The sequence below is a fragment of the Trachypithecus francoisi genome, unplaced genomic scaffold (genome assembly GCF_009764315.1).
Source record: "Trachypithecus francoisi isolate TF-2019V2 unplaced genomic scaffold, Tfra_2.0 Lachesis_group10, whole genome shotgun sequence".
NCBI lineage: Eukaryota > Metazoa > Chordata > Mammalia > Primates > Cercopithecidae > Trachypithecus > Trachypithecus francoisi.
The window spans coordinates 68,733,402-68,738,470 of NW_022681455.1; positions in this window are offsets into that span (position 1 = coordinate 68,733,402).

Consider the following 5,069-nt stretch of genomic DNA (forward strand, 5'->3'; position numbering starts at 1 on the left):
GAATGTCTTTCTTAAGAACCTGCAAGCTATCCCTTTAAAGTGTAATTAAGGAAGATAGTGCAAGTGGCTATGGCTGGGATATCAGATATCTCCCAGTATTGATGTGAGGATAGAAGCCTAGCTTCCTTGGGAATTTTATCTTAAAGATAAGAGAAAGTTTACATCTCTTTTAGGTAAGGCAGTTAGCAAACACATGTATCCTACAATGCCTTTCCTCTCCCCATACCTCTTAAAAACTCTCCATTTTTTTTGGCAGAGTTGAATACAGACTGGTTTCTGGTAGTTTTCCTTGTCTGTTTAACTTAGTCCAGTGAAATTTTTGCTTTGACAGTTTGGAGAAAAGAAAACGGTAATTTCCCTCAGCAGTGTTTATAAAATGCTTTTGGGAAATTATCATTATTGAATATTTTCAATTTTGAGATATTTAATTATCCTGTGCAATTTATTTGTGAGGTAGTAATAGATTCCCCTTAAATAAGGATATGCTAATAGGCTTTACATCACTTGCTGTCAGAGAACACCCTTCCCAGATTTTACTTCTGCCCAGTTTGGTGGGGGGAATGGCTCAGATTCCCTGGTAGTGCTGGGTGTTTGGAGTTTGTGGAGTCATTTGCTTCCAAGACTCAGGGTGCATTCAAAGAGATCACTTTGTTAATAAGCAAGGATTGTCCTATTGAAATCTACCTTTGCATACTGTCTGATTTTTACTGATTGTAATGCTTACCTTCTAAATGCTGCAGGCTTTAATAACTTTTGATAATAGACTTTCCCATCTGTGTGAAGTATTTTTCCCCTGCTTTGATAAGAGCATCTTTTCAGGTGAGCACAGAGTTTTTAGGTAACTCACTGTAAGCAAATGACTGAACTGCTTGAAGGACTCTCACCTTCCAACTTTCTTTGCCTACTCAAGTACCTGGCTCTTATGGATGGCCCTCTTATCCTGGGATTTCCCATGAGAAAGACTGTCTGAGGGCTGAATTGGAGAACTGCTCACAGATGAGAGGTAGTAGAAGGAGGAAGAGGATTTCCAAAGGAGTGTCAAGGAAAGAAGGGTTGGAGGATAAATGAGAAGTTACCACATGATGTGGAAGAAAACTAGGGGAGCTAGAAGGGATCTTTGACCACAGAATGCTTGAGGAAACAAGAAATTTTCAAAAGAAAATTTTACAGTAAGGAAAAACACAAAAGATAATAAGACAGACACACATTCTCACCACTCAAGCTTATTATCTATGAACGTTGGATCACATTTGTTTGCACCTATCACCGCATTCAAGAACACAATTGAATCGATTGCGTTAACTAAATGATAACATTTCACCTGTATTCCTGTAATACTACCTATTCTAAAGTGTATTAAAAAAGAATTAAAGAATCATATAAATTTGGACTGTAATAATAGGAGTATTAGAACTAGAAAAAAGTTTCTATATACTCTTTTTACTTCTACTACCTCTCATAGGTATTCATCACTTTTTGAATCTTTGGAATTTTTCAAAGGTTTATTCTAAATTTTAAGAAGTATTTTTAATTTAGAATATCCAAATACCTAGATTGAAATATTTTCTATTTGTCTTGAAGTTTATTTTGAGTAATTGCTACTTAATGAGAGGTTTTAAACATAATGAGATCATAGTATTTTTAATTACTCAAAAGGTGGCCTGTCTGCTGTGTCTGGTCCAAGAGAAACTTATGACGGAAGATGCATGGCAAAACCTGTGGAAGATGAGGGTGAAGCCATTGAGTGTGGAAGGTTAGAGAGAATGATAGGAATCCTGGCTAGAAGTGTGGCAGAAGAGGGATTTGGAAAAGAATACCTATGGAATGTAATATTAACTAAGCTGATTTCTGTGGGGTATGCATTTAAACCATCTGCCTTAAAATCTTCAGGAGAATCTACTGAAAAAATATATAGGAAAAAAATCTATATTTCTTGCTGCTGCCTTTGACGAGAAAGGATTTTTTTTATGGTGAATAAAGATAAGCTAAAGCTGTCTACAACAGTAGTTACACCTGAGCCATGTGAGAGGTGTAAAAGACTGTGCAGAACTCCTTCACCATGTACAAATGGAAGAGCAAATCAATTGGACATATTTAATGAGTACTTATACTTCATGAAATTTTTAATTGAATTTTGTATCTGACAAGAACTAACATATGCTGTTGACACTATTTATCTTACACATTGAACAAGGTGGTTTGTTCCATCATTTGTATACACTCTGGCTAGACATAAATATATACGCATGACTTTCTTATTCCTTGATTATGGAATTACCCATTTGCTCAACTAACATTAAGCATATACTCTGCTAGATGTAATAATGCCAGAGATGGTTTCCTCAAGTTGCTCATGATTGAGGAGCTGAGACAGACATCTAAACAGGTGATTATGGTACAACACAACTGGTGAAATCATAGATGAATTTTTTAAAGTGCTATATAAGCATGGGAAAAAGAGAGTAGTATTTGGATGTAGAGCAGGTTAAGAAAAATACTAAATATTATATCTGCATATTCTATTACATTCCAAACCAGAACTTCCCTGCAACTTTCATAAAGGCTTTCCAATTACTATTTAGGGACAAGAACTGTTCTAATAACACAGATATCGTTTGTTAGAATATGACCGTTTTTTGTTTTCTGGTCAGTTAACAAACATTGGCATTCACATACTAGTTATAGAGATTGGCATCCAAATTTTGGAATGGAGAGGAGATCAAAGCAATCTGCTCCAAAATGAAGCCAACAAGATATTTCTGCCAAGAGATGATGGCAGTGCTCTAAATGGAATCTTCTTGTGATGGTAGAACTATTTCTCATTTTCCTTTCCTTTATAGCATATCTTGTTTACATTTGGTTAATAAATGCAAATGTAATTACCACCACAGAGCGGGCTGCTTTAAACAAGTCTATTTCCAGAGAATTTCATTTAGGCTCTGTTGACCCACATTTATCTATGAAATGCCATCACTGCATTATCCACATTTCATGCATCTAGGTATCACCTAGTAACAGGACTACTGAAAACATATTTGGTTTTCATGGGAGGTGTTTGTTCATTTAGGCAGGTATTATAATTTCTGTGTTAGCAGTTGAATTCTGTAAATTAATTAAGGCATTGTGTACAAGTTCAAAAACCTGAAAACCAATAACTGATTATCTCTGCTCTACAAGTTGAGGCAAAATAAATATTTTTAGATAAGGAGAATACGCAGGTATGTAAAGATTTAAAATTAACTAGTAATAATAAAAATTTTAATTAAAAAATTAAGGAAAAATTATAGCATAAGGAGGTTAGAGGATACAAAGCACAGGACAATACGTTGGAATCTTGGATACAAGATAATAGGAGAGAGAAGGAAATGTCCTCTCAGTAGAACACCATCTCCAGATGTGGTTGGTTGGTTGTTGCTGCAGTTGGTGGTAGTGGTAATGTTTTCTTTCTGTCAGTATTTTGATTCCTACTTTAGATAATTTAAAGTTTAACTTCCTGGTTAGGATCATTTGTCATCCTGATTTAGTCATACTCTAATATCCCTGAACAAGTATAATTTCCTCAATACCAGTGGGACCCACACTTTAGTAGGCTCTAGAAATATTTATGGGTGCTTAACTGAAAATACAGATTTCCAAGTTTCTTCTTTAAAATTCTGCATCAACATACCAAGAGCGGAGCCTCTGAAGCTGCATCCCTATGAATATCCCTAGGAGATTTTATCTTTATTTACTGTTAATATATTTGGTATACATTTATTTATGGCATCTGTATTACTTCCTTTTTTGTTTGTTTTTTGTTTTGTTTTGTTTTTTGTTTGTTTGTTTGTTTTAGATGGAGTTTTGCTCTTGTTGCCCAGGCTGTAGTGCAATGACATGATCTCGGCTCACTACAACTTCCGCCTCTGGATTCAGGCAATTCTCCTGCTTCAGCCTCCTGAGTAGCTGGGATTATAGGCACCCACCATCATGCCTGGCTAACTTTTTGTATTTTTAGTAGAGATGGGGTTTCACCATGTTGGTCAGGCTGGTCTCGAACTCCTGACCTCAGGTGATCCACCCACCTAGGCCTCCCAAAAAGTGCTGAGATTACAGGCGTGAATCACTGCACCTGACCTGCTTCTTTTTGTAGATTACTATTTTGTGTCCTTTGTCAAGTTTTTACTTTCTTTTTACTAATTTATAAAAAATATTACAAAACATATATCATCTTGATATATATCTATATCTTGATAATTGATCTATGGCATATTCCATTACTTAGAATTAGAGCATTTGGTTTCAGTGGGATTATGTCTTTGAAATATTAGCAAAATTTTAATTAAATTTCCCCTGGAATTTTCTGTTCCCCTTTGTACCTCTATTGTCAATTCAAGGTGAGAGGTAATTCTGGATTCATGGCTTTAGATTGCTAAAGAATGCGTTGGCAAAAAGCAGCAGAGGAGGAGCTATTTCTGGCTTTTAAATTCCAGGTTCAGGCCCTGCCAGTAATAGAAAGGACTAAGGGTGGCAAACAATAAATTTGAGACAAAAATATAATGCAGTCTTTCTGCTTCCAAATTTTAGGGGAAAAAAACTAAGGGGAGAGAAGGAACTCTTAGCTTCCTTCTCACTTGGAAGGGAAACTAAGGATTCTTAGGGACCAGGAGGCAGCCTGTGTGGAATGGGCCTTGTTCCTTCCCTCTCCAGGAGTGAGTGCAGGAACAGAACCCCTTACAGGCCTGAGAGAAGAGAGAACTTGTGTCCCCTCTTCTTGGTTGATTTGTTAGTCGATCCCTGGGGATGAGGCAAGTACCAAGAAACAATTTTGGTAATGTCCCTGGGAACACAAGACCCCAGCTAACCTTATAAAGTTTCTAGTTCTCCAATATGGAAGAGGACAGAATGAGTTCTTTATTCTCGAGAGCTGAGAAAAAGTAGCAGAGGTTGACACTGGATCTGTGAAGAATTTATAGATAGGAATAAAAGATGACCTGATAGCTAATTATGTGAAACAACGTTTGAGGATCTCGACCTCTTGCGCTCCCTTCATCCCATATCTTATCCATGTGCAAACTTGGTCCTCTGGTTGG